This window comes from Loxodonta africana, chromosome 7 (genome assembly GCF_030014295.1).
Source record: "Loxodonta africana isolate mLoxAfr1 chromosome 7, mLoxAfr1.hap2, whole genome shotgun sequence".
NCBI lineage: Eukaryota > Metazoa > Chordata > Mammalia > Proboscidea > Elephantidae > Loxodonta > Loxodonta africana.
The window spans coordinates 35,115,034-35,126,851 of record NC_087348.1 but is presented as its reverse complement, the minus strand read 5'-3'; the positions used below and the strand labels follow the sequence as shown (position 1 = coordinate 35,126,851).

The 11,818-nt window shown below is 45.2% G+C and overlaps 1 protein-coding gene and 1 long non-coding RNA gene across 6 annotated transcripts in view; both read left to right on the top strand.

Moving 5' to 3' along the window:
* LOC135231687 (uncharacterized) overlaps positions 1 to 10,701 on the top strand; it is a 39,162-nt gene extending 28,461 nt beyond the window's left edge. The window contains exon 2 of the long non-coding RNA XR_010322434.1: positions 1,288 to 10,701. This is a non-coding gene — a long non-coding RNA (uncharacterized LOC135231687). The remainder of the gene's footprint in view (positions 1 to 1,287) is intronic.
* The window catches only part of PTPRJ (protein tyrosine phosphatase receptor type J), a 197,836-nt gene that overhangs the window by 34,152 nt on the left and 151,866 nt on the right, over positions 1 to 11,818 (top strand). The window lies entirely within an intron of this gene.

Here is an 11,818-nt window from a genome sequence, read left to right as displayed (position 1 = left end):
GTTAGTTTTTTTTTTTTTCCTATTGTACTGAATGCTGTCAGCTTTCCCCCCTCCCCTGATTCTTTGTCTTAATAAATTATTTGTGAAAACCTTATTTGTCTTTAAAAATCAGCATCTAGTGTGGGGACCATGATCTTGGGGAACATCTAGCTCAATTGGCATAACATAGTTTATAAAGAAAACGTTCTATATTCTATGTTGGTGAGTAGCGCCTGGGGTCTTCAAAGCCTGTGAGTGGCTGTCTAGGATACTCCACTGGTCTCACCCCTTCGGGAGCGAGGGAGAATGAAGAACACTAAAGGTACAAGGGAAAGATTAGTCCAGAGGACTAATGGCCCACATCTACCACAGCCTCCACCAGACTGAGTCCAGAACAACTAGATGGTGCCCGGCTACCGGCACTGACTGCTCTGACAGGAATTACAATAGAGGGTCCCAGACAGAGCTGGAGAAAAACATAGACAAAATTCTACTCAAAAAGAAAGACCAGACTTACTAGCCTGACAGAGACTAGGAAAGCCCAAGATTATGGCCCCCGGACACCCTTTTAGTTCAGTAATGAAGTCACTCCTGAGGTTCACCCTTCAGCCAAAGGTTAGACAGGCCTATAAAACAAAACAAGACTAAAGGGGCACATCAGACCAGGGGCAAGGACTAGAAGGCAGGAGGGGACAGGAAAGCTGGTAATAGGGAACCCAAGGTTGAGAAGGGAGAGTGTTGACGTGCCATGGGGTTGTTAACCGATGTCATAAAACAGTGTGTGTATTAAGTGTTTATTGAGAAGCTAGTTTGTTCTGTAAATCTTCATCTAAAGTACTAGAAAAAGAAAAAAAAATCAGCATCTAAGCATACGCTGTCACACTGCATGGAGTTGAGTGATGAAAGCAGTTCTTTAGAATTAGTTGTCTGTGTTGGGGACATAGTGACAGGCTTGGGTGGTGTTTACACGTGTACCTGGGGACAGAAGGGGAACATAAATTTTGCAGGAAAGTATTTGTTTTGGTGCCCTGTTATATTTGCTTTGCATTGCTTATTGTTTAAAAAAAGGATATTTTTGTTAAGGGAAAAGGGAACTGTGTATTTGAGATAAGAAGTAGAATAAAATGGAATAAATGGTTAGGTTTTGTCAAGTGGCTATCAGCATGAGATTATTTTCATTCTGACATCACCTTGTTCCTGTACTGCTCCAATATTTATGTGAAAATTAGAAATACAAAGCATGGGCAGCTCCTGAAATCCTGGTTAGATTGAAATTTATAACGATGTTCTTTTTCCTTTGTTTTACAGAGCTGAGTTTGATGAAGTTTCATGGGGTTCTAGCCAGTAGTGATCCAGAAGCAATAAACCAAAAAACCCAAACCCGTTACCTTTGAGTCAATTCCAACTCATAACAACCCTGTTGGACAGAGTTGAACTACCCCGTAGGGTTTCCAAGGAGCGGCTGGTGGATTTGAACAGGTGATCTTTTGGTTAGCAGCTGAGCTCTTAACCACTGTACCACCAGGGCTCCCCAAAGGCAATAAATACTGCTTTTGGGGAGGCCTTCACCCCTGTCTCACTTGGCGAACGTTAAATGTTAGCCAAATGTCAGAACCCATTATGCAAATGTAGAAACCAATGAATTTGAGTCAGTTACCCCTAGACTTGTAGCATGAAATAACCATAGTTCGTGGTGGTGGTGGTATGGAGAGTGGCGATATTCTTTGTTCCTTTGTTGTTAAGGGAAGGTCTCATGTCTCCCCCACTCCCTCGATTGGGGTGGCCCCTTTCCTTCTTGGGGTCATTTAGAGCTCCCTGGGGTTATGAGAACCCTTGTTCAGCTCACACTTTAGGGCTCGTAGCAGAGCTTGGTGCAGACTGGGTACAGAGCTAGGGTTGCTATGAGCAGCTCAGTTACCCCAGGTGAGTCAGCAGCTGTGCAGGCACAGGTTTCAAACCCACTGAAAATCAAGCTGCGTGTCGGGTCTACCGTTACCAGCCTCTAGTGTAGAGCTTCTGGAAGTATGCTGACTGAGTTGGGTCTCAGTGCTGGGTGTCCCTATACTTCTTCCTGCTCCTCCCTGGTGTGGACGTGTAAATGAGCTACAAACAGGCTGCGTGGTCAAGCAAGAGAAGCAATAAAGAAACGGGGTTGGACAAGTCACCTCTGAATTATCTGAATTTTATTTTGAGGGACATGAGCCAGAGTGGGTAAAGAAAGATCCCTAGATAGAGAAAAAGAAAGATCACCAAAAGGACAGCTGGCCACCAGTGATTTTTTTTTTTTTTTTGAGAAAGGGCAAGGCATTTTACTTTCTGTGGTAGGAGGGTAGGCTGGCCACAGCTCAGAACTGTGAAGAGAAGGTTGGGTTTTGTACGTGGGCCATTTCTGGTAGTCATTGTGGAAGCCCTAGGATTTGGGGAATCAGGGTAGGAATGAAGCCAAAATAGGTATGCCAAAAGGACAGATCCATTGAGACTAGGTTGCAAAATTTAGGCCACTGTTCAGATTAACACGGCCTACACTCCCCTTACCCCAGCATATAACACCTGGAAAAAGAAAGCTGATGAAGACTCTTTAGTGTGGGTCTAATACATTCAGCCTTTCGGTTCAATCTATTTCTTTTGCATTTTTATAGGACGTTGCATTGCTTTTGCAGGAAAACTGGGTGCGTGTCTTCTGTGAAATCATTATTTACATAATATTCCTTTTCTTGACCAGAGGCAACAAGTGATTCCTTTTGGCAAACTGCTTAAGAATGGTGGGCACAGAGCAGACTGCATGGGTTCAAACCCCTGCCTTGCCACTTACCTGCTGTGTGACCTTGGCTGTGTTACTTAGCCTCTCTGTGCCTCTGTTGCCTACTCTATAAAATGGGAAGAATAATAAAAGCTACTTGTAAGATTGTTGTGGGAATCAAGTATGTTAATCTATGTGGAGGGCTTAGAGGAGTGCTGGGCACATGGTTAAGTTTTATTTAAACCCACTGCCTTCGAGTCCATTTGGACTCATAGAGACCCCATAGGGTTTCCAAGGCTATAAATCTCTAAGGAAGCAGACTGCCATATCTTTTCTCTTGCAGAGCCACTGGTGGTTTGAAACCACCAACGTTTTGGTTAGCAGTCGATCACTTTAACCACTGCACCACCAGGGCTCCTAGGTTGATATAAGTGCTGGTTATATAAATAATCGAGATGCATTGTACGGTAGTGAAAGGAGCACTGGTTTGGTGAGTCTAGAAACCTGGCTTCTGGCCCAATTCTGAGAAACTGTATGTGTCCTTGGGCCAGGCACTTTCCCTCTCTGGGCTTCCGATTTCACACCTGTAAAATGAAGAAATTTGACTTAGCAGTGCTTTTTTTAGACTCCGTGTTAAGGGCTGGGGATAAGGGGCAGCCCTAGTGCCGTTTGACAGAGGCTTCTAGACCTCCATCCCCACTTCAGCAGAGCAGCTTGGGTTCATTTCATTTATGGATAGGGTTTCCAGAGTAAGAGTTGGTTTCGGAGAAAGAAAGCGTTCTCCTGCTTTTGCGTGTGTGTTATAAACAACGAAGCGTACAATTGGCTGAATGATATGGCCTGAGGATCCCTCACAGGGAAGGTGCAGGAGGGAAGTAGGTGAGCCAAGGGGAAGCCAGTGAAGATAGGCCTGGTGGCTATAGTGGGGCCTTGAGAGAGGAATTTGAGGGGTCTGAGGTCACATGCAATGAGGTGGGCCTAAACATGGGGTGGGGCAAAACCAACCAATTGCTGTCAAGTCAATTCCGACTTCTGGAAACCCCATGTGTGTCAGAGTAGAACTCTGCTCCATAGAGTTTTCGATGCTGATATTTTGGAACCAGATTACCAGGCCTTTCTTCCGAGGCATCTCTGGGTGGACTTGAACCTCCAACGTTTCAGTTAGCAGCTGAGTGTGTTAACTGCGCCACCCAGGGACTCCCATGGTGTGAGGTAGAGCAGTGGGAAATGCTGTTATCAATTTTGTCCAAGTTATATGAGTTGATTAACTTAAGAGGGAGGTAGAGATGGCTTTGTGTGATAGGTATCAAGTTGCTTGTTTGGATAAGGTGACTAGAGTTTGGAGGAGAAATTAAGAATGAATAAAATAACCCATTGAAGAGGGGGGAAAATGACTGTCTTAAAAGCATAGGAATTCAGTTTTATTTTAACTTAATAGTTCTTGCTGGAGGCTGCCTCAACTTGGACAAAACAGCTGTTGCCTGAGGGTCCCCGTTGGTAGCTAATACTCTTACTTCTTCCTCCCTCTTTCCTTTTCTTTCCATTCTAATAATCACAAGGACTTTCCATGATACCAGTGCCCATTTGTACTTAGAGAAGAGATTGTCTTGCCAAGTGGAAAACCCATTCACAGGCTAAGTCTGTGCTTTCCAAACCGGACATTTCCCTGGGTTTTAGGACTTGCTCACTCTTATTGAAGTGAGTTCTAATGTCTCCTACCATTTCTTCAATTGTAGTTTTATTAGTTCCACAATTTTTTTTTTTTTTTTTTTGGTGGGGGGACAGGGCTAATGATTGGTTAGGAGTCCCTGGGTGGGCTAAATGTTTAATGTCTTGGCTGCTAACTGAAAGGTTATAAGTTTGAGTCTACCAAAGCACCTTGGAAGAAAGGCCCAACCATCTACCACCAAAAACTCAGTCATTGAAAATCCTATGGAGCAGAGTTCTACTCTGACACACATGTGATCTCCATGAGTCGGAATCTACTCAATGGCAACTGGATTGAAATGATTTGTCAAAACAGAGTTTTGATTATTTGAGCCCTGGTGGTGCAGTGGTTAAGTACTTGGCTGTTAGCCGAAAGGTCGACAGTTCAAATCCACCAGCAGCTTTGCAGGAGTAAGATGTGGCAGTCTGCTCCTGTAAAGATTGTTGTTGTTAGGTGCTGTCGAATTGGTTCAACTTATAACCACCCTCTGTAGAACAGAACGAAACACTTCCCGGCCCTGGGCCATCCTCACAGTCGTTATTATGCTCGAGGCCATTGTTGTACCCACTGTGTCAATCCATCACATTCGGGGTCTTCCTTTTTTTCAATGACCCTCTACTTTACGAAGCATGATGTCCTTCTCCAGGGACTGATCCCTCCTGATAACATGTCCAAAGTATGCGAGACATAGTCTCGCCATCCTTGCCTCTAAGAAGCATTCTTGTACTTCTTCCAAGACAGATTTGTTCATTCTTTTGGCAGTCCATGGTATCCATGGTATAGTCAGTGTTCTTCTCCAACACCACAATGCAAAGGCATCAGTTCTTCTTCTGTCTCCGGATTCATTGTCCAGCTTTTGCATGCATACGAGGCAACTGAAAACGCCATGGCTTGGGTCAGGCGCACCCTAGTCTTCAAGGTGACGTCTTTACTTTTCTACCCTTTGAAGAGGTCCTTTGCAGCAGATATGCCTAATGCAATGCACATTTGATTTCCTGACTGCTGCTCCCATGGGTGCTGATTATGGATCCAAGTAAAATGAAATCCTTGACAACTTCAGTCTTTTCTCCGTTTATCATGATGTTGCTCATTGGTCCAGTTGTGAGGATTTTTGTTTTCTTTATGTTGAGATATTATCTGTACTGAAGGCTGTAGTCTTTGATCTTCATCAGTAAGTGCTTCAAGTCCTCTTGACTTTAGCAGACAAGGTTGTGTCATCTGCATAACTCAAGTTTTCTTGGTAACCTTATGGGGCAGCTCTGCTCTGTACTGTAGTGTTGCTGTGAGTTGGAATTGACTTGACAGCAATGGGTTTGGTTTTGTTTTGGTACCCTCCTAGGCCACCTCCCCATCCAAAAAGCCTCTTTCAAAACCCAGCTCCAGTGTGCCTCGTCTAACAGGCCCCCCACCGGGACTCCAGCTCATGCTCACATCTTTCTATACCACACCTACAGTTAGGGACTTCATTATTCCCTAGGTTTCAGTGTTTCACTCCCCAACTACACCGTTCACTGAATTAGCACCAGAAGCTTGCATGTATCTCTTTTCTGTTTTTCTATCCTGACTAGCCTTTTGTTTCTGTGCCTCTCTTACTTACTCACTCTAATATCAAATCTGTGAACTAAGTTTCCTTGAAACTGTCACAGACAGCTGATGCTAATAGGAATAAGAGCTGTGGACTGTGCTTCAGCCCTGTTCTGAAACCCTGTTCTGCCACTGCCTTTCCCAGCTGGTGAGCTGCACATTTGGCTGTAGAATGCATGTGGATTGCTAAGTTTCATGCGTGAGCTGTGATGTCATTTCATTCATTCTGAGTGGCACCTACACCAGTGCTACCTGCAGCTTTGCCAGATGGGGATCCCTTCATACTCAGCGGTATTTCCTGAGCCCTGCATAGAAGGCCTGACACATGGTGGGTAATCAGGAAAAGTCGAGTTTACAGAAGCCCCTTTGAGAGGCCAAGTTCTATGGTCATAGAAGGGAAAGTACAGGTGTATTAAATTTCTTCTGGGCTTCCTGCCCAGTTCCCTCTAGGGGCCTTCTGATCGCTCTTCAGCAGTGCCATCTGCCAGGGCCTGAGAGGCTATGGGAAGGAGTGAGGTGATGGGCTGTTGATGCTGGGTCTTGTGGGTGTGCTGTGGGTTCTGAGTGAGGGGTTAGCACCTGGGCTGGAAGGATCTGGAATCTAGTGAGCCCGTAAATCTAGGCTAACTGTGCTGGGTGGTGCTAACTCAGAGGTCTTTCGGGGTGTATAGGTGACCTGGTGAAAGATGATAAATGGGCCGTGGGCACTTTTTCTCAGTCTTGGAGGTTAAAAAGAGAGGATGGTAACAGAAACAGGAGTTTTTACACTCTGCCTAAAGGGACAGCTGCCGATCTGTTTTTGGTTGCCCTGCAGAAGTTTAGGCCCAGAAATCCAGAATTTTTTATAATTTATTTTTTTATCGTTATTGAGAGTATACACAGCAGAACATACACCAATTCAACAATTTGTACGTGTACATTTCAGTGACATTGATTATATTCTTCAAATTGTGCAACCATAGCTACCTTCCTTTTCTGAGTCGTTCCTCCACCATTAACGTACACTCACTGTCCCCTAAGTTTCCTATTTAATCTTTTGAGTTGCTGTTATCAGTTTGATCCCGTATGGATAGATCTTAAACGAGCACAATGTTCAAGACAGACCTTCTTTACTAGTTAAACTAAACTATTGTTTGGTTTTTAGAAAACTTCAAGGAATATTATTGGTTTAAGGTTGAAAGGTTATTTCAGGGGAGTAGTCTCGGGTTCATCCAGCCTCCATGGCTCCAGAAAGTCTGAATTCCATGAGAATTTGAAATTCTGTTCTTCATGTTTCCTCTTTTGATTAGGATTCTTCTATAGAAAATCCAGATTTCTTCATACCACGTCTCCAAATTTTTAAATGCTGGCAACCAATTCAACTATACTATCATGCCTGCTGGCCTCTGAGGGGGAGGTATGGCTGGTGAATGCCAGAGGCCACCGGGGGACACACACATGCCACAGGGTCATAGTAGGTGGGTGGTTAGTTATCATCCAGATGGTCAGGTACCAGGATTGCTGCAGATATGGACATAACATGCAGAGCAGGCAGAGCAGATGCCAAAAGTTGGCATCAAGGAGGCTTTGATGACGAAGGCCAAGTTCTTTGCCTACCAGAAAGCCTTCTGTTCCTTGTCTGCCTCCCTTTTCCACCTTCTAGGGCTTCCCACTGCCTGTAGTGTAAGTCTGAATTACCCAGCCTGGCATTTAAGGCCTCCTACTCCCTGTTTATGTAGGATACAATATAAATGGTGCCTCTGCTTCAGTGTGTGGTCTCCATGTCTTTCTTCAGAGTGATACCCTCCCGAATCCCTCTAGATGTCCTTGCTGCAGCTGCCTCAGATGGCCAGGTGTTCCTGGACATGCCCACAATTTCTTCCAGCCCTGGTTTTCCTCATGCTGTTCTTCCTCCTGGAATGCTTGCTCCCCTAGCTAGTGGAAATCCCACTCCCCACTCACCCTTCATGGCTGTGCACAAAAGCACATTCTCCCTGAAGTCGGCTGCCCGCCTCACTCTGTAAATTTGGAATAAGTTGCAATTTTCTCTCAACTTCCACAGCACTTTCCCACCATCTCCCCACAGTCCTTGTGTCACAGGGGTTCAGAGTTCTGTCCTAATAAATGATAAAGTCATGGTGTGAGGGTTCAAATCTTAGTCATCACTATATCCCCTCAGTGCTTGGCTCAGGGTAATAGTCAACAGAGATTTATTGAATTAGACATTCCTTGGTGCGGTGTAGGAACTGATCCTCAAGAGAAAGCTGCTTAAAGTCTACAGTGAGCACAGGGAAGTTGTGTGGAACAGAGCATGCGGGGAGCAGGTAAGGCTGAATCTAGCTCCCCTTCAGCCTGAGGCAACACTGTACCTTAGACTTGGGATGGCATTGTCCTGCCTGTCTTCCTTGCTGTGGCGGTGAGCCCTGTGTGGGCCTGACTTGATTACTGAGATTTCAGGTCTGTCTTTGACATCTGTAAGAAGCTGAAGGCAGAGTGTAGTGATGGTGGAAACCAGTAACCAGTTGCTGTCAGGTTGGTTCTGACTCATGGTGACCCCAGGTATTGCAGAGTAGAACTACACTCCATAGAATATTCAAGCTTTGACCTTTTTTTGGAAGCAAATTGCCCAGCCTTTCTTCTAAGGCATTCTGGGTGGGTTTCAGCACTTCGGTTAGTAGTTAAACGCTTAACCATTTGTGCCACCCCAGGACTCCTAGTGGGCAGAATAGTGTCTCTGAAAAAGATGTATCTCCATCCTAACCCCTAGAGCTTTAAAATATGGCCTTATTGGAAAAAAGAGTCTTTGCAGATGTAATGAAGTTAAGGATCTTGAGATGAGATCATCCTGGATTATCTGGGTGGGCCCTTAATCCAATGAGAAGTATTCTTAAAAGAGACATGCAGAAGAGAAGCACCCAGGGAGAAAGGGAAGGTCTTGTGGAGATGGAGGCAGGGATTGGAGCGATGCAGCTATAAGCCAAGGAAGGCCTGGAGCCACCAGAAGCTGGAAGAGGCAAGGAAGGACTCTTTCCCTAGAACCTTTGGAGGGAGCATGGCTCTGCTGACAGACATCTTGATTGTGGACTCCTAGCCTCCAAGACTCTGAGAAGATAAATTTCTGTTGTTGTAAGCCATCAAGTTTGCAGTAATTTGTTTTGGCAGCCCCAGGAAATGAACATGAAGGGGCAGAACAGAACACACCCAGGTCCATTCTTTTCCCAGCCAGGATGGCTTCTCTCCAGATGTACTTCCTCCTATTCACCAAGGCTGCTCTTCTGTGGCTTCTTTGAGGTGGAAGGCTGTGGGGACAGCCTAGTTGTTGTCAGTCAAAGGTCCACCTACCAGGAGAACAAGAAGAGGCTATGTGTTATGGAGAGAACCCTGGTTCTGGAGTGTGGAGTGTGGATTTCTAGTGGCAGGTTTGCCTTTGTTCAGTTGTGTGACTTTGGGTAACACTCATAAACTCTGAGTTTATTTCCTCACTTGGTTTAAGTGGTTGCTAAGATCCTCTTGGGCCCTGACATCCCGTGACTCAGTGTTTTGTGGACTGAGGAAGAACATCTCAGAGGTTCATGACCACCTTTGTCATTCCCTGCCCACTACCACACACAAAATACACACCCATCCACCGCAGGGCTTAGAGTGGGATGATTTAGAGGAAAGGCTTTATTTTTAAGGCCCTTTTTTTTAAGGAGCCTTGGTGGCATGGTAGTTGAAGTGCTCGACTGCTAGCCAAAAGTTTGGTAGTTGGAACCCATCAGCTGCTGTATGGGAGAAAGATGTGGCAGTCTGCGTCCGTAAAGATTACAGCCTTGGAAGCCCTATGGGGCAGCTCTATTCTGTCCTGTAAGGTCACTATGAGTTGGAATCAACTGGACGACAGTGGGTTTCAGGTTTGAAGGCCCTTTTCAAGGTTTGAAACAGGATTTCTTGACAATGGCCAGATTTGGATTAACCTTGGAATCCCCTTGAGGTAACAGCCGGAAAGGGCAGAGGGTGGGTAAAATCCCACGAGTCAGAGTCCTCCCATGTAGGAATCAAGAGATTTCACATGAAAGACCAGATTTTGAGGGTTTTTTTTTTTTTTTTTTTATGAAGAACTGGATGATGGGCAACACTGGTCCACATTCTTGGGAGCGGTGGGGGTCGGGGGTAGCACAAAGGGCAAGGATGCGGGGAGGGGGGTTGGCACAGAGTGTTCCATGAGCCACTCCCAGCTCCCTGGCCATTGAGGCCATTGCCACTCTTCAGCCCCATTTCTCCACCACAGGAGAGATGTTTCTCAGTGCCTGTGCCTCTATTGAAAGCACAAAATTGAAAGTGACCAAGAAGACCTTGGGTTTCAAGAAAAGTGTTGTTGTGTCTTGTGGAGTTGATTCCAACTCATAGCAACCCTATAGGACAGAGCAGAACGGCCCTGGAGAGTTTCCGAGGCTGTAGTCTTTACGGGATAGATCACCAGGTCTTTTCTCCCACAGAGCCGCTAGTGGGTTCAAACTGCTGACCTTTTAGTTAGCAGCCAGCCAAGTGCTTAACCACTGTGCTACCAGGGCTCCTTCAAGAAAGGAAAGAGAGCATAATTACTCCACACTAGCAAAGATGTTTCCTTTGTGTGTGTGTGTGTTTAAGGCAGCATATTTCTTTTTTCATTAGATAGACATACTACAGAGCATTTGACCAATCTGCTGTTTTATTTTTTTTTTTAATTGTGGTGAAAACAGACACAGCAAAACCTTCAGCAATTCAACAATTTCCACATGTACAATTCAGTGACACTGATTACATCCTTCATGTTGTGCAAACTTTGTCGCTCTCCTTTTCTGAATTATCCCAGCACCATTAACATAAACTCAGTGCCCCCTAAGCAGAAACTCCCCCTTTTCCTTTGTGTTTAACATGCAAGCCAAGTGGCCCTCCTCCCCCTGCCTGGATTCATGAAGACCCCTGATGAGTGCCTCCCTGTGAGACTGGAGGAAATTTTTCTCTTAATTAGAAAAGGCTATAGAAACTTGATTGTATGTTCTTTGGAGCTGCCATAGAGATGATAGTGTAAGACCTTCTGGACGTTCAAATGTAAAACAGATTGATTTGTAGGAATGTTGGATTTTTATCTGGACAGATGTTTTTCTTTTTATGGTGCTGGTTGGGAATAAGAGATTCCCAGGGGGCAGGGGTTTGTGGGTGTTTTATTTTCGCTTTGGGCTTGCCTTAGTTGGGATTAATTTTGGCTGCATGTAACAAAAAAGCCCAGATTAACAGTAATTTAACGGAGACTTAAGTGAGGTAAAGTTTTATTTCTCTGTCACATAAAAGTAAATTGGAAGTAGCAGTTCAGGGCCATTAGAGGCCCCAGGGTGTCATCTGGGAGTCAGACTTCCATCTTCTTAACACATGGCTTCCATTCTTAAGGTCAGCTCACACTCTGGGTTGGCTTCTGGAACTCCAGGTCTCATGACTGAGTTGTATGCTGGCAGAGGGAGGAAAAGCACAGGCCAAAATGAAGACCCTTGTGCTGAATCAGTTTTCTAAGCAGGCTTCCTGGAAGTGTCCCATGGAATACTTCTGCTTTTGTCTCATTGGCCGTAACAGTCACATGCACGCACTTAGCTGCAAGGGAGGCTGAGAAATGTAGCTTTTTAGTCCCAGGGGCAGTATATAAAACTGAAAACGAGGGTCCTTTATTAAGGAAGAACGGGAGACTAGATGTTGTGGCTCAACAAGCGGTGTTTTCCAGGAAACCCTGGTGGCATAATGGTTAAGTTCTGTGGCTGCTAACCAAAAGGTTGACAGTTTGAATCCACCAGGCGCTCCTTGGAAAGTCTATGGAG